Genomic DNA, 23,143 nt, shown 5'->3' on the forward strand with positions numbered 1-23,143 from the left:
CTAAAGGGGTCACTTTTCTTCATGTGGAGTAAGCTCATTTTTATGAAAATGACACTTATTCTTCAGGCAAAGGGGTCATTTTTCTACGTAGAATAATGACCGGGTGGTCATTTTTCTGCGTAGAAAAATGACCCCCGGTCATTATTCTACGGGGGTCATTATTCTCCATTACACCGGCACATATATAGGGACAGTGTCTGTTGCTCTTTCTAATCTTCATTTGATCTAACCTACGATACAGAGTGTGCGGTCATCTCTGCTATGTATCGCATTAATACAAGTGTGCGGTTATCCCTGCTTGCATGGGTGGTGGTTACGGCGGAGCACTAGTGTTTGGTGATCCCTGCTGGTGTTCTGGCCTTTCTAGCGCAAGTGTGTGGCACTCCCTACTTGTGTTAGGTTTCGTTGTTGGTGCAAGTGTGCGGTCATCCCTGCTTGCGTTAACGTTGGTACCAGGGATACCCTGGAATTGCTGCAGAGAGGGAGAATGGAGACAATTGACAAAGAAATAATTTTTCTAAGGAAGAAGATTTCGGAGATGCGGGAGCGCAGTGACATGAAGACATCAACCCCAGTGCATGAAAAACGCGCTCTGATCAGAGGTTTTGCAGGAAACACCATATGCAAGGACGAGGAATACCTGTGCGATCATTACTCTGCTACTAATGAAACATATGCAAACCAGCGCAGCAACGATATATTACCTGACTAATTTGAGATTTACAATGCGCCGAATAGAAAAACGAGTCATTTGCCAGAAGAATACAACACTTGGTCTTTGCACAGAGCTGATGCGTTTTGAAAGTCTCGGGAAAGGTTCACAAGCCCCGAGATAAGCAGTACATTGGAAGATGCCTACGAAGTGCAAAATGCTATTACACTAGCTACTTATGATGGCAGTGGTCAATGGATCGATTACTATGCACACTTTGAAGCCTGCTCTGAAATAAATGGTTGGAGTTACGCTACAAAAGGGTTCTACCTGGCAGCTTCCCTTCGAGGCAGTGCACAAGGATGTCTTGGCAATATCCCAAAGGGTGAAAAACCAGACTATGAAACCCTTGCGTTAGCTTTGGAAGATAGATTTGCTCCACCAAGTCAAGCAGAGCTCTACAGAGTGCAAATGCGAGAGCGTCGTCAGAGACTGAATTCAGAGATACGTTAGCCGGAGATCACTTTGTGGACGCGCTGGACAATTCTGAGGTGTGCATTCGTATAAAGCAATGCCGACCGAGAAGCTTGTACGATGCAGTGATACTAGCTGTTGAATTGGAGGCACACCAAAGAGCCGAGAGGAAATGCTATGCACGCCATATCAATGTTGAGCCCTCATCTGATTAGCTAGTGGAACTGGTAAAATCACTGTCTGCTAAGATCGAGCCTCTCCAGACGGATTTGAGGGATTTACAACTTCAACGCAGCAAGGATAATGCACGGAATACTGCCTCATCATCTAAACGTAGGTTATGCTATTTCTGCAGGAAACTGGGACACTTGCGGAGAGATTGCGTAGTGAGGAAGCAAAGCAAGTCCAAGCAATTATGAAGGCAGCGTAGAAGTAGAGCAGAAAACCAGACTTGTAAGAGTAATTCCAGTTACAGTGGAAATAATGCTAGTCGACAAGGTGAACCCCAGAACGGAAATGTAGCACAGCATCGACTTGCTGAAGACTTGTCCAATGGATGCTACCGCGTAGTTACCATATAGAGTCTATGCCAAACGTCACCGACAGAAAACTGGTTAAAGACCAAGTTCGTTGCGAAAAGATTATTGCAAACAGCTCCAGTGTTACGGTTGGCAGAACCCTCAATTCAGCGAAAGACAAAGAAAAGTACTTCGAGTGGAAGTTGGCCAGAAGAAAAGAATGCAAGAATGGTCGCAGGCGCAGAGGCCTGAAAGGGAGAACCCCTGGTATTCGCATTGAAAGAGGCAAAAAGAGTTCGTCCGAACTGTTGAAGAGACCCCACGGTGTCGAGGCAGATGGCAGAAGATTGCAGGCATCGGATAATATGCCTGATGAAGCTGAAATGCAGGTTATTTCCTGACTTGAGAGAGTCAGATGTTCCACAAGAGGTGGAAGACGTCTATTGCAAGATGTAAAGTTTTGATTTTAGTTTTGCGAGGACGCAAAATTCTGGTAGTGAAGCGGGCAGCTTATTAATGTATTTTTTTTAGCAAGAGTTATTCCTTTTTGATTTATTGATTTTTGATTATTTAATTAATGTTTCCAATAATAACCAATTAGTGTGATGATTATATTTTCATACAATTATAAATATTCTATGTAAATAAGGCGTTTTGCATACATAGTTTTGGATTAGATCGGATGAGTTTGTTTATTTTTGATTTCCCGTTTTTAGATACTATGAATTATTTTAGGCCGGCACATATATAGGGACAGTGTCTATTGTTTTACGAGAACGACTGTTTGGGGTTAAACTTGATAAAGTACGGCGAGATTGAGGGTGTAAACATCCTTGCTCTTTCTAATCTTCGTGTGATCTAATCTACGATACAGAGTGTGCGGTCATCCCTGCTCTGTATCGCATTAATACAAGTGTGCAGTCATCCCTGCTTGTATTGGTGATGGTTGCGGCGGAGCACTAGTGTGTGGTCATCCTTGCTGGTGTTCTAGCCTTTCTTGAGCAAGTGTGTGGCACTACCTACAATGAAGCGCATTGAAGTGGTAAAAATGTTCGTTTGAATGGAATGTCCTAAACTTTGTATCGAACATCAATTGTTACATAAGACACGCCCATTTCCTTTATAACGAGGAAAACAGTATTCGTACCAATGTTTTCGGAACCGCTCATCTTCTAAACAACACAAGCACGGCTGCGGACCCTGGACACAAGCTGAATCACGATTTTTTCTCCGTAAATGTTTTCGATGGCCCGCGCATATCCCAGATCCCTAAACACGCTGCGAACACAGCAACAAATGCAGAAGATTGAAGAAGACGAAGAACGTACTAGCTTAATTACCCCTCTAAAACGAAAAACTGAAACATGTGCATATATGTTGTAAAAAAAACCTTTTCTTTATTTGCAATACAGTACATGTAACAGGAAGTTCAAAACACAAATTTGTTACTAAAAATATTCTTATTTTGAACAATATCATTGTTTCTGAACAAAGAAAGACAGAAAGAAAGGAAAGAAAGAAAGAAAGTGTTTTTGTGTATAATGTGCGTGTGTGAAATTCCTGCTAGCATTGTGGCGAATAATGTTTTCCTCGTTTCAAAAGAAGTGGGTGTGTCTTATGTAACAATTGACGTTCGATACAAAGTTTAGAACATTTCATTCAACTGAACATTTTTACCACTTCATTTCCCTTCATTGTACTTGCGTTAGGTTGCGTTGTTGGTGCACTTGTGCGGTCATCCCTGCTTGCGTTAACGTTGGTACCTGTTGAGGTGCGTAGGTGTGCGGTCATCCCTTCCTGCGTTACGTTGGGTCCCTATATATATGCAGGAGCGGTGATTAAAGTCTGCACTTGTAAATATTGGCAGCAATCAGGGCTATCCGATTCTATCTCGGGTATCGCAGGGAAACACAGGCAATGACCCCCTTGCACGTTACAATTATGCATCATACATTGATTTTACTCATAAATTCATATTTTATAATGCCAATTTAACTATATAAAATAAAAAATTTAAAAAAAATTTAATAGAAAAAAATGAACATTTTTCAAAACTCAGTTTTTTAGAGTACCGTTACTTTAGCTTCCTTATTTTCAATGCAAACAAAATTTTCAAATAGTTTGAGCAATAGAATATCCTCATTTTGTTACGGAAAACATATTTTTACAATTTTTCAATATTTCCATCGACACATGTTGGCAAATTTAACTTATATTTCATAGAAGTCCAAGAAAAGTTAATCATAATTTTTGCCAGATTTTTCTGACATGTCTATCACAATTTCAGAAAAGGTTTGAGACCTTAAAATAATTACATTACATGTTGAATCGTTACTGGATAAAAAAGCGGGGTTTTATTTCAGTGCAAAACGATCAAAACATCAATTAGATCATAGTACATATTGGTAAAAAAAGGAAAGATTATTTAAGTATTTGAAAATGAGCAATAGCTATAGCAATATTTCAGCGATCTGTAATACCAGAAAAAATATCATGCTTATTAACATTTGTGTGCAGTGAACTGACACAACTGCTGTTAATGTCACCTGCTGTAATTACATGGCCACACTCATTTTAATAATTGTAAAACTATCAACAGTATTGACTTCATATGTTTAGCTATGTATGTTACTATCCATCGGTAAGTAATACTAAGTATAAACCTAAAATATACATGCTCTCATTATTATATTGTAATTTTACTTCAAAAACCCGCTTTGGGTCATTTTCGATCTCTTACATTGTATATTTGCTGATGATTTTCTTAGCAAAATAGCAACTCCTCCTTTACCTATTAAACAAACATTAGGTGTTGTGTATTTGTCATTTTCATATATCTTTACTATACTTGAAGGTATTTATGCCTTTTTAATTGAAAATTTAAAAAAATAAATTTTTTTGTATTTTTCCATTAAGCTTCATAAGTTAAAATCTTTCTGCAAATTATACAGTTTATACCAAACGCATTTAAAAGAATTAAATATACATTCTTATTATTTTATTTTCTGACCAGGTCGGTCAGTAATACCCATTTTTAAATGAGCATTGGCACGTAATGTGAAATGTAAATTTTAGAAGGTACACAATGCAAGATGTCAAAGCGAAAACGTGGTTGGCCCGTTGGCAGTGGAATAATGCGTTTGAAAAGAAAAGAAAGAAAGAAACAGTTTGACCGAGAACGTTGTTCAATGAGAATCTATACCGTATTTATTTGACACGTTTTGAGTGGTGGGCAATGGGCATGTGTTATAAATGAGTTAAACTTCATGTTGAACTATAAGCTTGCCGGCTTCTTGCTTCTTGAAGTCACACTTTTAAGATATCATATTTACTCATAAAGGAAAAGAAACACATGTGTATGGTACAATATTCATCGTCTGCATATGTTTTTTGTTAATAATAAGGTATTGTTCAAGGTATGAAAATAATCATCAATTGCAAAAGAGCTCTCATCGATTGTCATTGACACCGATGCTCATAAAATGTGGATGAAAAAATGAAACTATAAGAGATATTTTTCTGTTTACGGAACAAGCACCTCTTTAAATGAACTCAACAATTGTAAACCAACCTGCAGTTTTATCTCGTTCTTCATGCTGCTTTTCTGAATAACTATTCCCGCGCACATGCGCAAACGTCAATTGTTAATAAATATTCAGAGGTCAATTGCCAAAAATCATTTGCAAATTATGGATGGTACCTCGTGAATACTAATGAAAAAAAAATCGCAAAAGTTACTATTAACTTCTTTTTCATATACCTTGTCATACAGTTTTCAACATCGCAGAAATGCCGTTATAAACGGCATATATACCTTAAAAAGAATTTATGAATAGAGTCTTAGTACATCTTTTGTGCTAATTTTTTAGAATATGCTCAGATATAACGGTAACAGCACAGTCTGTATTGTCTAGAAGGGAGTTGAGATACAAAGTTGATGACATTGCACCATTAACGTTTCTTATCCCAGATACCTAATGAATAACATGGAAACCAAGTTATCTGAGAATAGTTTATTTGGCGCTTCTGGCCGCGGTGAAATTATGGGGGCTAGCGCAGGGCCGCAAAGCATTAAGCAAACATGATGTAATCAATAGGCAACTATGACTAATTATGACGTCATCAACAAGCAAATATGACGCTATCATTTATCAATAAGCAAATATGACGTAATCATGCACTGGGTAAACGCAAGTGCTGTATGTTCTACTAAATATTTTAACCTTACTTAAGCCATATACATGATGTAAGCAACCTTGAATGACAAGTAAATGGACAAACATTTTCACATGTGCATATCCATCATTATGGATTTGAATTAGGATCAACTGTCCAATATGACGTAATGAGCGTAGAATATGTGTCGACTCTTCCATTTGTGTTGAGGTGCGGTCGAAATACGCCACTTGCAAGGGCCATAAATGCCTGTTGTCTGATGCAGATCTATTACGGGCATTTATGGAACTGCAACCGCCACAATGGGAGGACCAAAGACCATTACTGACGCCGGCAGTACCTCAACACAGATGGTCACCAGCGGCCAGAGCTTGCTCATTTTCTTCTCCCTCAACCTTAAGTAGCGATGTAACAACCTTTTCAATGTTTTCTAGGAATGAATCATTTCCCTTTTTTGACAAATGAACACCGTCATCATGAAATAATGTTGGGTCCTTACTGTCAAACCGAGTATGTTTAATAACCCCCCCCCCCCCTAGACGTAACTAACAATATTGCTTCCCTATTGACTCTTTTTCTTGAGTCCTCCCTGGCCCTAATGTCCACTGAATACCTCCAATTGAATCTAGGGTGCAGGTTTGACCATACTAATTTAGAACTAGGGAAAAGCTTGGCTATTTGTTTCAGTGTGTCTTGGAGCTTTTCCAGCAGTGACTTTAACTCAATGAGACCTAGACTATTTGCTCCGCAGTGTATAATTAATATATCTGGGTCATTCTCAATTCTTCGCAGCACACGAAGCTTGGGAAGTAACTGACTAAGGACCATACCTCCATAGCCTTGCCACCAGATTTCGGTATTAGCTATTTCAAGGTTTAATCCCCCTTTCGTTCCCTGGACGCTATGCTCGCTCTCTTGACTATGGAGGATCCTATGACCCACACTTTATTGACACCCATATGCACAAAACTTGGTAGATGTTAAGCTTAGCTACTATTTACTACAAATAAGGAATGTATGATATAAGACTAGCCCAATAATGCTTATCATTAACGAATATATGTTAAGCTTAGTTACTACTTACTTAAAATGATGAATGTATTATGGTATATGAGACTATCCCAATAATTCTTATCATTAACGAATATATGTGCGATAGGCATTAGATTGCCATCTACCCGCCAATTGGATGACATGTTGTGTTTCGCCCTGAAGTGCTAATGTAGTAGCTGCTCCTATCCGAAAGGAGTGCGACTTAAAATTCTTACTATCAATGGATGACTTTGCCAAGACCTTAGCTAGGACCTCACTAAACTGATACCGTGTTAGTGGTTTCCCCGAAAAATGACAAAATAATGGCCACGTAATGTTTGGGGGCACTTGCAAAAACTTCTGCATTGCTTTTACTGGGCACGTTATTCCATGTGATGCATTAACTGACAATGTCACTCCCCTACCACACTGATCGGTTTTGGAGCGTTTAATGCTTACCGTAAGTTTGTTAGTCAACAGTGAAACATCTTGGCATTGGATTACGGTTTCATGTGAATTACTCTTAGATAGAGCAATTTCACCTATCCTAAGTAATGCATGGAATGCAAGGGAAAAGGCAGCCTTATACAATGAGGTTTCATAATTGCTACAGCAAACAAATTGAAGGTTTGGGATAATGGTTTGTAAAATGTCCAGTGTGATTGGTAACCGTGTGTCTGCTGTATTGGTGGATCTTCTCATACCTTGGAGTACCTTTGGGGTGACAAAGTTTTTTGTGGGATCATATAATGTATGACTTTTGCATTTGAAGCTTATCGCTGCAATGTATGATTTTGCCGTCGGGTGTTTGTAGTGTTTTATTGATATATGTGCAATAAACATGTTTAAGCGTGTGTCTGGTGGCGGCCAAACCAGTGACAACCCTTGGCCAATACGAAAATGTTCAAACGCTTGAATCCCTACCCTGTATGCCTCGCTAGTGTTCACTGACATAGATGCACTGAATAAACGCTCTATTTCGCTTGAGAGAGCAAGGTCTGGAATAGCATTGGAATTGGCTGAGGTTGTGCGTCTGCTGGGGTGCCAGGCTCCTGAAAGTGTCCCACTTTTTGCGGGAAATAGAGTCAGCTATTTGATTAAGTTTGCCTGGGATGTGGTTGGCTTCAAACTGAATATTGTACATTAGCGCAACCAACATTTTGGGCCTAACTAATGACATGACACGCTCTGACCTAGATGACTGTTTGTTTAAAATATGAACCAAAGCTATATTGTCTATGAAAAGGATAAGTTTTTTATTATGCAGGAAGCTTCCCCAGACCATCAATGACAACACAATTGGAACTAACTAAAAGTAATATCACGCAAAATGTCATTGTAAGGCCATTGCTCTGGCCATTGAAGGAACATCCATTGGTCCTAAAAATAACAACAACAACAACCTAATTCTGCTGACCCTGCACTATCTGTGAAAAGTTTCAGTGTATCTGAGGTACTCCACTCACTGTCCGGAAAGTATACCACCCCATTAAAACTATCCAAGAATTCGATCCAGGTTTTCATATCTTGACGCATGGACCCCGATATCCGAATATGATGATTTGGTTTACTAGTTCCTATCATAGCATTGTAAAACCTGCGATTAAATGCTCTACTACCAGGTATAGCCTTGCTGAAAAAATTTAACTTGCCCACTAGAGATGGTAGCTCCGACAACTTAATTTTCTTCTTACCTACCCAAAATTTTAATAGAGTAGAAAGTTGATATACTTTCTCCTGTGGAATAGAGACTTGCATTTTGACCGTGCCTATTTCCAGACCAAGAAACACTAAATTAGTAGTGGGTAAAACTGTTTTCTCTGCGTTCAAGGGTACACCAATTTCCAAACACAACTCCTCAAATTTTAGCATAATAAATTTACATTGACTTGTGTTAGCACTCCCTATGAAGATGAAATCATCTAAGTAATGATGAATGGTCTTGAACCCTGATCTTTCCTTAGCTAACCACTCTAAGAATGTGGAAAACATTTCAAATAGTTTACATGAAATGGAACACCCACATGGCAAGCACTTATCAAAATAGAATTTACCTTCAAACTGTAAACCTAATAATTCAAAATCCCCCGGGAATATCTTAAGTAACCGAAATGCGCTTTTTATATAAGATTTTGTAATAATTGTCCCTCTCCCCAATTGACTTATTGTTTGAATGACTGTGTCAAATGATGTGTATTTTACTGATGTGTGAATAGGGTCAATGTTGTGATTAATGCTTGCAGACGGTGGGTATGAAAGGTGCATTACCATTCGCCAACCGCCATCAGCTTTTGGAACAATACCTATTGGGGACACATGAAAGTTTAACATAGGGGGGGGGGGGACTGAAAGGGGCCTGCCATTCGCCCTTCTGTAATTCCTTATCTATTTTTTCTTGTAAAACATGCAGACACTAAATTGCTACTAAAAATTGGAAACCGGGGACCCTCATATTGCAACTTAAACCCATTAACTAGACCCTCCCTTAAAGTATGTGCTGCCTCTCTATCTGGGTAGCTAATTAAATGTTCCAGTATTTGTTGTGTCTTTAGTGGGGAAACGCCCAGGGCCCATTTGTCTTGACTGTGGTGTAACATGTCTTGACTGTGGTGTAACATGTCTTGACTAAGGGTGTAAATTGTCTTGAACTGTGGTAAGACTTGCCTTCGTTGATAGGTGGACTGAAACCGAGACGGTCTAAATGGAAATCATTGTCCCCGAAATGACTGACCATTTGGGTGTGTAGGAGTTTGAGTGTCCATGCAGCGAATTAATGGATGTTTATTGTTGCATCTGATGCACTGGTGCAGATAGGCGCAATGGATTCTGTTACAAGAATCTCTGTAGTTAAAGTCAAAGCACTTGTTTGGCGAAATTGATGGACGATTTGTATTAGACTGGATCCCGGGCGTCATATACACCAGCCACAATTCACTATCTATTACCCCCAGTTATTTGATGGGTTAATTGCCATCCGAACCCTGTATTGCTCAGCATATGTGACTCAACCCTGCGATTTTTCGGCCCCCAACCTAACGTCATGCATGTATTTGAATAGTTGGTGCGTTTTGCTAGGGTGGGCTGTAAGATATATGCATGAATAAATGATAAAGGCATCTGTCCATTTCTCAATGGTTGTCAATCTATAACTATGTTTGGGCTGGGCTATAATTTGGCCTTGGGAGTCCATTGACAATGTGGATAGTTGTAGCCTGTTAGCATCACGCACCAGCAGGGTGGCTAAATAAATGTATTCCCCATTGACAATTTTTTGTTTGGTTGCATTTTCTACATGGTAACCTAAATCTACTTGGGTTGAATTGTTAATGACAGGTTGACTTAAGTTATTGCCAAACATTAAAGACCGAGACTGAACACCAATGTTAGTACCTTGTGCCATTTCTGCCGATTCTTGCTGGAATGAGCTAATAGAATCTGTTGAAGGATGGCGCCACCATCATGGGTTCTGTGGAGGGCTGACGGGAATGGGAAGCCACCATCTGATTTTCCACTGGAGGTTGCGCTACATGCTCTGCTGCTGTACTGCTGCTTGCACGCCCTGCCCTCTCGGGCGTCTGTCGTCTCCGGCCCCAACGCTGGCTCCTCGTCGCTGACAAATCCGTTTTTTAGGGGGGGGGGCATTTTGCTCGGAATAATAAGAAATAATTAAAATTAGCAAAAACAGTAAATACTTAACGGATAAAATGGACGGTTTTGAGTACATCTGCATTCCGTTCTGACTATCATACCCTCACGTGGTTTTCAGCCGAACATAAATAAAAACCATGTAAATAAATTCAATCGATCAAAAATCTTCATAAATTAAAACCATCCATCTATATTACTTCTGGCAGCGTACAACATTACCCAATATGAGTTGAATGCTTTGTTATAACAGCCATAAAAAAGCAAGATTATGCTAAAAAAAATTCTAGCAAATTTACTACGTGTTACCTTATCCACGATTGTTTTAGAAAGGGGATTATTCTAGAAGGGAAGTAACTAATATAAAAACACCCGTTAAAACCCAACCCGATCGTACTCAAAATTTCCGACTTATAGTTACTGAGATCAATGCGCATATCTGAGACAAGCTCCAATATGCGATAATGTTAGAATTCGTACCATGATTGACGGAAGTAAATAGGCAGTAAAGTGTTCATTTTTAGCTCACTTCAGCTGAAAGCTCAAGTGAGCTTTTCTGGTCCTTTTTGTCCGGCGTCCGTCTGTCTGTCTGTCTGTCCGTCCGTCGGTCCGTCCGTCTGTTAACGTTTTACATTGTTGGCTTCTACGGTAATACAAGGCTGATTTCAACCAAACTTGGCACACAAGCATTCTTGGGTGAAGGGGATTAACGTTTGTGAAAATGAAGGGCCCACCTTCTTTTAAAGGGAGATCATTAAGAATTATTAAAAATTTATTGACATCTTTAATAATATTCTCAAAAACCAATCAGCCAGAAAAGCTGTAACTTGTGTGAAAGTATCCTCAGATAGTATGGTTTCAAGTTTGTTTAAATCATGATCCCCTGGTAAACGGTTTGTCCACCACGGGGGTCAAATTTTTACATAGTAATATATTGAGTAAATCTTTAAAAAGAATAAATAGAAGAGCTGTTACTTGTGTGGAAGCACCCTCAGATAGTGTAGATTCATATTTGTGCAAAATATGATCCTTGGAGGTACAGTGGGGCCACCATGGGGGTCAAACTTTTACATAGGGATATATAGAGAAAAATCTTTAAAAATCTTCTTCTCAAAAGCCAATTGGCCAGGAAAGCTGTAACTTGTGTGAAAGCACCCTCAAGTAGTGTAAATTCTAGTTCGTTCAAATTATGATTCCCGGAAGTAGGGTGGTGCCACCATGGGGGTCGAATTTTTACCTAGGAATGTAAAGAGAAATATCTTCTTTTCGAAAATAATGAAGCAGAAAAGCTGTTACTTGATTGAAGGCATCCTCTGATAGTGTAATAGATATTTAAACAATCTTTAAATATTAAATAAAAAAGGATGAGACTATAATGGGTGGGGCGTCCAATTTTTACATAGGAAATAAATTCGATAATTCTAAAGAAATGTGTTTGTTAATATGCAAGCATATTAACATTTGTTGATTCTGTTGTTTAGACTGTGGCCCTAGATAGTTCTTATGCCAAACAAGGGATTCAAAGTTTGATATAGATTTTTATTTATATGAACAGTTGTTTAAGATCTTTTTGAGCAAGGCAATGCTTAATATGTGATATATCTATGAAATCATCTAGTTTCAAAAGGGGCTCAACATTTGAACATCTGATGAATTTGAAAATCTTTTAATACATGATCTTTTTTACTGATTTATTTTCCCAATATTTTGGATATGACTTCATAAAAGTGATTTTATAACGTCTTTTGTTGCTCATGTGAGCGATATGGCCCATGGGCCTCTTCTTTCCATATTTTTGGTTTTTTCCCTTCTTTCTTTTTCTTTTTAGGTTTTAGACCTATTAGCTTGCGTTAATCTAATGATCTCGACCTTTTGCGGGGATTGGGTTGGTGTCACGCACTTTTCCTCCCATCGGCGTTTGCCAAACCACTTTCTGCACCTCACACCATCCGGCCAGAAGATATGGTGTTCAATGGAATTTGCATGTTAAAGAGGGACGATAAGTTTTGCTAAGAGATAACGGCCCCTAGTCCTAGGTTTGAAGAGCACAAAGTGTGTTATTTTTTACCACTTCAATGCGCTTCATTGTATATGTCTTTTTCAGGTTGATTGTTATCTGTCTTATATTTCTAACCTACAGTAACGACACACAATTCTCCGCTGTATTTTACTGATCGACGCAGTCGATCTTTTGGATTGTGTTTTAATCCTGTTTTGATGTTATGGGTACGTTCAAATTGTCTAAAATTAGTAGACCGTGAAGAATTTACCTGTGGGGTTTTTCTCCAGATGCACCTGAAAGGACTTGTTGTGGTTTTGTGAATGGTTTGTCGTTAGAAACGATTTACCTGTCTGGCGATAGTTCGATTTGTACAATGAAGCGCATTGACGTAATAAATTTGTTCGTTCGAAAGGAATGTTCTAAACTTTGTATCGAACGTCAAATGTTATAAAAGATACGCCCATTTCTTTTGAAACGAGTAAAACAGTATTCGTCACAATGCTTTCGGAACCGAAACTCTTCGGAGTCTTCTAAATAGAACAAGCAGGAATTTCACACGCATGCATGTACATATTACTTTTCACGCTATGCACGGGACCTTTAGGAACGTAATTTACAAACATTTTATTTTGCCGATACAATGAATAGTAATAACCCAATTGTTTTCAAATATTGTAACTTTTGTGTTAATTGTGTATGTAATAACAATTTTTTGTATTTTTTATTTTACTTAGAAGAATTCACTATCCAAATCACCTCCCTGGTGCCCCAAATAAGGAAAAAAATGAGCATAGTTTAGTATCGAGAACACTTACATTCCTGTGTGATTTCAGTTTTAGAGTCCCTGAGACATCTGTTGAGAAAAAGCCATGGACTTGTATAAAAAAAATAGTCTTTTGATATTGGTAATATTATTTTCCTCTATTTTCGTCCTGAATGAATGTGTAAGTACATTATTTTCTTATTAACGTCTGTTCAATTCCTACATGTATTAGTAAAAATGAACTGAGTGTATATCAATATTAAATACTTACATGTAGGTGTATTGAATATCTGTAAAATATATGAAAAATTATGCTAGAAATAACCATAATTGATATCGTTAAGATAGGTATTTGTTTTTGCTTACTATTTTAAAGAACAGGAATGTGTTCATTGACTATAGGTAGCGCCCTTTTACTGATCGTTTTTCTGTAAGAATAAATATCCTTTATAGGTTTATAAGTTATCACCTTTATAAGTTTAAACATTTTTTTTAAGTTTACACTGAAATATCTACATTCACTTGATATATGATTTTCTATTTCATACGAAAACAGTATTGTAATTTATTTTATCAATGATGGATTCATTATTTACATCGTCGTGTTAAAAACTGCCGTCTTGAGAAAACAAATTATCATAACGCGGTAAAGAACCGTAATTGACACACACAAAAAAAATCATTCAGTGCTTATATTTTTATTAGCTCACCTGAGCTGAACCTCAAGTGAGCTATTCTAATCACAATTTGTCTGTCGTCCGTCTGTCCGTCCGTCTGTCCGTAAACTGTTCACATTTTCAACATCTTCTCAGGAACTACTGGGCCAATTTCAACCAACTTGGCACAAATCATCCTTAGACAAAGGGGATTCAAAGTTGTGAAAGTTAATGGTCTCACCCGTTTTCAAGGGGAGATAATTAGAAATAATGGAAAAATTTCAAGAATTTTTTTAAAAATCTTCTTCTCAAGAACCATAAAGCCAGAAAAGCTAAAACTTGTGTGAAAGCATCCTCAGGTAGTATAGATTCAAAGTTGTGGAATTCATGACCCCCGGGGGTAGGGTGGGGCCACAATGGGGGGGGGGGTCGAAGTTTTACATAGGAATATATCAGAAACTAATCAGCCAGGAAAGCTGAAACTTGTGTGGAAGCATCCTCAGGTAGTGTAGATTCAAAGTTGTGAAAACCTTGATCCCTGGGGTATAGTGGGGCCACATTTGGGGGGGGGGGGGTGTTAAAGTTTTACATAGGAATATATAGAGTAAATCTTTAAAAAATCTTCTTCTCAGATACTAATCAGCCAGGAAAGCTGAAACTTGAGTGGAAGCATCCTCAGGTAGTGTAGAATCCAAGTTACGAAAATCATGACCCCCGGGGGTAGGGTGGGGCCACAATAGGGGGTCGAAGTTTTACATAGGAATATATAGAGTAAATCTTTAAAAATCTTCTCAGAAACTAATCATCCAGGAAAGCTGAAACTTGTGTGGAAGCATCCTCAGGTAGTGTAGATTCAGAGTTGTGAAAATCATGACCCCCCGGGGGTAGGGTGGGGCCACCATAGGGGGTTTAAAGTTTTACATAGGAATATATAGGAATATATAGAGTAAATTTTTACAATCCTCTTCTCAGAAACTAATCAGCCAGGAAAGCTGAAACTTGTGTGGAAGCATCCTCAGGTAGTGTAGATTCAAAGTTATGAAAACCATGATCCTTGGGGGTATAGTGGGGCCACATTTGGGGGGGGGGGGTGTTAAAGTTTTACATAGGAATATATAGAGTAAATCTTTTAAAAATATTTTCTTCCCAGAAACTAATCAGCCAGGAAAGCTGACACTTTAGTGGAAGCATCCTCAGGTAGTGTAGAATCCAAGTTATGAAAATCATGACCCCCGGGGGAAGGGTGGGGCCACAATAGGGGGTCGAAGTTTTACATAGGAATATATAGAGTAAATCTTTAAAAATCTTTTTCTCAGAAACTAATCAGCCAGGAAAGCTGAAACTTGTGTGGAAGCATCCTCAGGTAGTGTAAATTCAGAGTTGTGAAAATCATGACCCCCGGGGGTAGGGTGGGGCCACCATAGGGGGTTTAAAGTTTTACATAGGAATATATAGAGTAAATTTTTAAAATCCTCTTCTCAGAAACTAATCAGCCAGGAAAGCTGAAACTTGTGTGGAAGCATCCTCAGGTAGTGTAGATTCAAAGTTGTGAAAACCATGACCCCTGGGCGTATAATGGGGCCACATTTGGGGGGGGGGTGTTAAAGTTTTACATAGGAATATATAGAGTAATTCTTCTCAGAAACTAATCAGCCAGGAAAGCTGAAACTTGAGTGGAAGCATCCTCAGGTAGTGTAGATTCCAAGTTATGAAAATCATGACCCCCGGGGGAAGGGTGGGGCCACAATAGGGGGTCGAAGTTTTACATAGGAATATATAGAGTAAATCTTTAAAAATCTTCTCAGAAACTAATCATCCAGGAAAGCTGAAACTTGTGTGGAAGCATCCTCAGGTAGTGTTAATTCAAAGTTGTAAAAACCATGATCCCTGGGGGTATAGTGGGGCCACATTTGGGGGGGGGGTGTTAAAGTTTTACATAGGAATATATAGAGTAAATCTTTAAAAATCTTCTTCTCAGAAACTAATCAGCCAGATGATTCTTCATAATTGTTAAGACTTTGTCTCCTGGATAATTCTTCGGCCTCACAAGAAGGTTCAGCGTTTGATGTAGCTTTATATCCCATATATAAACAATTGTTACGGATCTGTTTGAGAACTGCAATACTTAACATGTGATATGACTATAAAATCATCCTGTTACAAAAGGGACTAATGATTATAAACATAAGAATATCCTGGAGGGAAATGGGTTTTATTTATACAGGATCTACATGTATTATTGAACATTGTCCAGATTGTTTGTATTATGACTCTATTAAGCTTATTTTATCATACCTATTGTTCCTCAGGTGAGCGATGTGGCCCATGGGCCTCTTGTTCACTTTTTGATAAAATCAATTCTTAAATTATAATAAATTGGTATGAATTGCAGATCACAGAGGGAGTAAAACAGAAACAGCTAGAGCAATTTTTTTTAAAAACTGGTTATTACTAAGACTGTTGAGATGATCGATAAACTAGTTTGATTTGGATCATGTTGATTTCGGTCCTATTAGTTTCTATTCAGCTGTGAGTTACTATCAATTTCCGGAAGAAAAAGAGTGAATTATACTGTGTGGATGTAAAAATTAACAGATACAATTTAAAGTTTTAATTGTTAAAAGCAGTCTATTAGTGTAACATTATATTCACATTAAGTATTTCAGTACCATTATTCTAGTACTTTATCATTACTTTACATTAACTAATCTTACGAAAAATTTTCGTCTAAAGTGTCAGTTAAAAGCTTTTCTTCGGTTCGGCGTGAAGTTATGTGATGCGATATTTAACACCATTTGATACGGTCTTTTTACTTCGTGAAATGTAGAATGATTGTGTAATATAAATAAACTTCCTGAAATATAAGTGTATGATTATATATGGTAACGATCATGTATAGCATATTTTTGTTAAATTTACATTTATTTTCAAACAATAACAAATACACTTACTACATAATTATTCACATAACTGTATAGGATTTTTTTAAATACAGGTAAACAGGGACATTTACAAATACAGAGTATTTGACGAAATATAGTTCTTATAAGTAAAAGTATATTTTTTTAAATCATTGACAAAATTCACAAACACATAATGAAAGGGGTTTCTGAAGTGTTCAAATATATATCTCACCTTCAGTACAAAAATGCATTGCCTATGCTAACATGTAGGGCCACCATTCTCTAACTACCGGTACAAGTCTTTAATGCCCCCATGTTAGCAAACAGCGACCACATTTTGTATGTGGTATAACGATCATATAATTTTAAGTTAAAGGCGCATGTTCACGTAATTGGTTAAAATTTATTTTACCATTTTTAACTCATCTGAACTGAAAGCTCAAGTGAGCTTTGCTGATCACATTTTGTCCGTCTTCTGTCTGTGACTTTTCACATTTTCAACATCTTCTCAAGAATCACTGTCCCAATTTCAACCAAACTTAACACAAAGCACCTTTAAGCAAAGGGGATTCAAAATTGCATAAATTAAGGTATTTAGTAATCGGTAAAAAAAAGCTGAAACTTACGTGGAAGCATCCTCTGAGAGCGACAATTCACATTTGTAAAAATCATGACCCCCGGAGGTAGGGTGGGGCCACGATAGGGGTCAAATTCAACACTGTAATGTACAGGGGAAACTCTTTTAAAATCTTCTTCTAAAAATCTGATTGACCAAAAAAGCTGTAACTTGTGTGGAAGTATACCCAGGTAGGGTAGATTCAAGTTTGTTCAAAACGTTATATCCGATGGTAGGGTGAGGCCACCATGGGGGATCGAATATTAAATGGGAATATATAGAGAAAACTCTTTCAAAATCGTATCCCCAAAAACAAATCGGCCATATAAAATTTAACTTGTGTAGAAGCATTCTCAGGCAATATAGATTCAAGTTTGTTAAAATTATGATCATCGGGGGGAGGGTGGTTCAGCAATGAGGGTTCCAATTTTTATATATGAAATATATATTGAGAAAATCTTTAAAATTCTCCTTAAAATCAAATTTACCAGAAAAGCTGTAACTTGTGATGAAGCATCCTTAGGTGTGATAGATTAAATTTTATTCAAATCATGGGCCCCGGGGGTAAGGTGGGGCCACAGTGTGGAAAGGGGCAATGTTTACAAAAAATTAAGTTATTCTTGTAAACTCAAATGTTATAATACATGATTTTACTAAAATGCGAACATCTTGACGTATTATTGATTCTCAAATGTGGTGGGGCTCAAAGTTTGATGTAGGTTTATACAATGAAGCGCATTGAAGTGGTAGAAGTTTTCGTTTGAATGGAATGTCCTAAACTTTGTATAAAACGTCAATTGTTACATAAGTAAGACACGCCCATTTCTTTAATAAGGAGGAAAACCGTATTCGTAACAGCTCATCTTCTAAACAAGACAAGCAGGGCTGCAGACCCTGATAATATGGACGAACACAAGCTGAATCCCGATATTTTCTCCGTATATGTTTTTCATGCCCTGCGCATATCTAAGTCCATTTAACATGCTGCTAACACAGCAACAAATGCAGAATAAGACGAAGAACGTATAGCTTACCCCTCTAAAACGAAAAACTGAAATATGGCATATATGTTGTGAAAAAAAATTTTCTTTATTTGAAATAAAGTACATGTAACAGGAAGTTCAAAACACAAAAAAAGTTGTTACTAAAATTATTCTTGACTCTTTATTATGAACAATATCACTGTTTTTGAACATAGTTGGAATGAGAGAAAGACAGTGTGTGTATGTGTGTTTCGTGTATAATAATGCACGTGTGTGAAATTCCTGCTTGTGCTGTTTAGAAAAGAGGCAGTTCCAAAAGCCTTGTGACGAATACTGTTTTTCTCGTTTCAAAAGAAATGGGCGTGTCTTTTGTAACAATTGACGTTCGATACAAAGTTTTTAACATTCCATTCGAACGAAAACTTTTACTGCTTCAATGCGCTTTATTGTAGATATTTGTTTTAAGATCTTCTCAAGAACTGTAATACCCATTATGTGATATGACTTTGAAATCATGTTGTTAAAAAGTGGCTCAATGTTTAACATGATAATATCTGAAAAAAAAATGTGAAAAAAAAATTGAAAAACTTTTTATATCTTTATTCCACTACATTGTCCAAAAATTTTGTATAAGACTCGATAAAACAGATTCTATTATGACTATTGTTGCTCAGGTTGGCGATGTGGCGTATCTATTTAAAGTATGTCAGAAAGACATATTTAATATTCAACCAAAATTCGATTCTCAGTCGTCGAGTTGTAAGCGAGATACAGAGCTTACAATTATTCCTTGTTTTGGAGTCAAGTTTTTTAATACATTTTGAATGTTAAAAAGGCAATTCCAGATTAACACCTAAAATGAATGTGAAAAACGCTAGGAACTGTCTCATATCTATTTTCAAAACGAATTAGTCGAAAAAAAAAGCTTCAAAAAGAACTGTTATATTAAACAAATGTAAACAAAAACATGGCACGAGCCTTATTTACATAACAAGGAATTGTGAGCTCTGCTCGTATCTTGCTTAAAACTCTACGAATGACACTCGTAAATAGTTGATCGTTAGACATAACACTGTAAAATAGAAAAAAAAATACACCAAAATTGTGACTTTGTCCCTTTAAAGCATAGTAGAATTTTTAAAACAGTGTATGCAGTATAGAAGGTTAATTTGGAGGTACATGTACACATGATTTCTTACTTTTATCATCAACCAAAGGTACCACATAATACATTATATTAGTTTTTGTTTTGATTTTGATATGCAAAATCGATATAAAACATAAGATACTGTTAGAAATAAGGTTAAACATTTTTAGAGACTTTGAATGGTATTTGACCTCCCGCTTTATTGGATGCTTTGTATAGTACATTCATTCCCCAGAAAAGCAATATGTACAGTTTATTCATCATTATATCTTTCATAATCAAATAATTCCCTAATTTGAATGACAATTTTCAGATGTGTTATTCCACCTTAAGAGTTAGTTTTATATAAAAACTTAAGGAAGCAGGGTGGTCAACATATTAACCATCAGATTTTTCTTAAATTTCCAGATATGATTTATTATAAGTTATAATCCATTATAAAGTAAATAAACATTTCAAATATCAAATATTTTAGTTTTATAAGCTGAACATCTGCTTTTTTATTATATAGATCTCTCATTCATAGGAGATTTAAATAGTCTTTAAATTGCCACAACCATCCACTCCTTTTATGTAAAATAATTTTTTCATCGGATATTTACCTTAGGACTATGAAAGACGAACATCAACTAAATATATATGCACGTTTACGCCATCGTTATATCGAACTAATTAGAAGATTCTGTGGTAATGATACATGTAAGGAAAAGAAACAAAGACTGTATTTTAAAATGAGCAGTAATCAATTATTGTGTTATTTTATAATCGACATTTCATTTACGTAATTCCTAAGAAAACTGTCAGTATATTGTTTGTTAATGATTCATTTATATGTATATCAGCATTCTTTAAAAACCAATCACCTCAATTAATCTGAAAATGAATAAAAAAATTTGTTAAAAAAATTGCATTATATTTGCTTGACAGTAAAAGTCAGAGTATATGCTAATTGAAATGAATTTAATTTGCTTTATGAAGCGCATTTATATAAAGCCTTTTGAACCAGAAAAATTATCAGTTGTATTATTGTGTAAAAAGTTAGTTAAATTTTCTAAATTGCCATCTTTTTGTGTAAGTTTTAAAAAATTTAAAAAAAAACTTCTTCGAATAGCATTGCCTTCTGAACTTTTTCTAAACTTTCAGAAAGGACTTGATGGTTACAAGTTCCCCGTATACTTAACCTCAAGTTGTCCTAAAAATGAAACGGGGTGGAAGGAAAGGGCATCTGCCATCAATTGCACAGCACAACATGGCTACTTGTGCTTACCGAACGAAAACTTGACAGAGCTTCTAGAGTTTTGTTACACAGAACCTAGAATATGGATTCTGAAAGGTACATGGAAGCCTTTAGGGATTTCAGAAAAAGGATCAAACTTAAAGCTTATATTCTAAATACTCATTTGCATGAGAATAAAATGAGTGTGCATAAGATAGAACATAGTATATCAAAAACAAAAATATATAATCTATTGATCGCTGCGAATTTTTTTAACACGAAATTCTTCACAACATTATTTTTTTCTTATGAATCATTGGGTTCATCAAAATGTTTAGTGATACCATGATTTGCTTTCAGGTTACTGCTTATATTTGGTCAAGCACATCTCAAAGGTGAATACATATGACTGCAGCCATTTCAAATATGGATGTCATAATTTCTCATATCTTAGCACTAGAAGCTTTGAAAGTAAGTGCCAATAACTAAAATATGCATTAATCTTAAATTCTGCAAATGTTTTCGTTTACATTTTGTCAAACGATTATTAAAGGTAAATTGCTAATCAAGATATTGACATTTAAATTTTGTTGCACTTGAATATATATATATATATATATATATATATATATATATATATATATATATATATATATATAAATATGAATATGCGTGTTTGATTTGTACCGTGTGCGAATGCTGGTTATGTTTTCAAATATATTTTTTATATTTTAAATATTTTAATGCATTTTAAGTGAGGTGTGGATTATAATCTAATACATTGCTCTCTATACTACGTGGGCTAGTATTGGCTTTAAGTTTATGAAAATGACGTTAACGTTTTGTCCCAAAATAATTAATTGAGTATATTTTCTTAAAGCATTTTGAAATTCTTAAATACCCTAGAGTTTAAACGTTCTTCAATCAACGGGATGAAAAATCCAAAGATTTTACCTTTGAAATGAACTCTCAAACTTGTTGGGTTTCAATACATGACTAAAAACGAAGAGTTTACGGAGATTTTGCATTGCAAACGACATATCAGTACCCCGGATGATAATGTAAAAAAGTATATGTGAGATGATTTGGTGCATCCGATTGGAGAAAACCTTTTTCAATCTCCGTTTTTGTTCATGTAGTGAGTTACTCCGGGTAAAAACAATTATAGTGACCTTGGAGTTTTTTCTATTTAATCGATTTGAGTTTTATTAAATTAACAGGTATGTTTATATCGTCAAACACCGTCAAAAATTCAAACGATGGAAACAGTTACTTTGGCAAGACTATACATGTGTATATAAATATATTTTTACAAATTTCATTTAAATAGTCTTAGGACTTGACTTAACTTAAGTCTTAATGCATATGATTTGGTATTTTACAGACCCATCTTGTCTATCAATTGGAAATGGCTGTTTCCTTGCTGAGCCGTCTTGTGAAAGGTAGGATTCCACAGATCTTTAATTGTGTAATAAGGTTTGTTTTAAATCTATTTATAGAAAGTGGAATTATATTTTACATATTGAAATGCTTGTTAAATTTCTTTCAATACTAGTAAGTTTGTTGATGTATTAAAAAATACTTTAAAACAGCTCAAAATATTAATCTGAAAATAGCATTTATCTTATATTAATATTTGTTGATTCAATATGTCTACAGTGCACCAACTTCTTTTCACCCAAAAGACAACATGGATGACTGGGTTTGGATTGTAGCACTTGTATGCACATTTTCTTTAATATGTGTTGTATTCACAATGATGTGCATCAGGCGAATAAAAAAAAGTAAGATGTTTAATCACTTTAAGTGGATATAGAGCCATCTGATGCCACAAAATTAAACCATTTCTTGAATTGGCGTGTTTCTGCATAAACTGTTGTTAAAAGAATAAAAATCAACATATATAAAGTTTTACATGTTTTGGATGCAAAGCGCACATACGTGCTAGAACAGAGAAATATCATTCAATCACTTTGAGCCACGTAGCTTTGGTCTTAAATATAAAAAAAATCATGAAAGAATGTCATTGGTGACAACTCTACATCCATTTGTTTTGACAAATAGTGGAAGCTTGCCAATTTAAGTAGCAGCCTTGTCTCAGCTTAGGACACCCAATAGTTAAATTTATTTTCGTTTTACTAACAGCGTTCTAGTTTGCTTGTTGGGTCGTGCTAAAAATTTGCATGCTGATTATCATAGAACTCATTTTTTGGTTGTTCGCTTTCATTGATGTGAATGCTAATTTGCATATCAAACACCGAACCCTGGAACGCACTGACTAATAACATGATTTTTGTAGTGTAAATCGACATGTAGACAATCCGGAGCTTGTTTTTGTTAAATCTATTAAATGTACATGC

At 36.2% G+C, this 23,143-nt stretch overlaps 1 long non-coding RNA gene across 1 annotated transcript; it reads left to right on the top strand.

The window, feature by feature from the left end:
- Nucleotides 1-13,307: 13,307 nt before the first annotated feature.
- LOC136271213 (uncharacterized) lies at nt 13,308-22,574 on the top strand. Its single transcript, XR_010709091.1, has 5 exons — nt 13,308-13,443; nt 20,711-20,900; nt 21,144-21,254; nt 22,168-22,225; nt 22,443-22,574. It is a non-coding gene; the product is annotated as an uncharacterized lncRNA (long non-coding RNA).
- The last annotated feature ends 569 nt before the right edge of the window (nt 22,575-23,143 follow it).

This window comes from Magallana gigas, chromosome 9 (genome assembly GCF_963853765.1).
Source record: "Magallana gigas chromosome 9, xbMagGiga1.1, whole genome shotgun sequence".
NCBI classification, from domain to species: domain Eukaryota; kingdom Metazoa; phylum Mollusca; class Bivalvia; order Ostreida; family Ostreidae; genus Magallana; species Magallana gigas.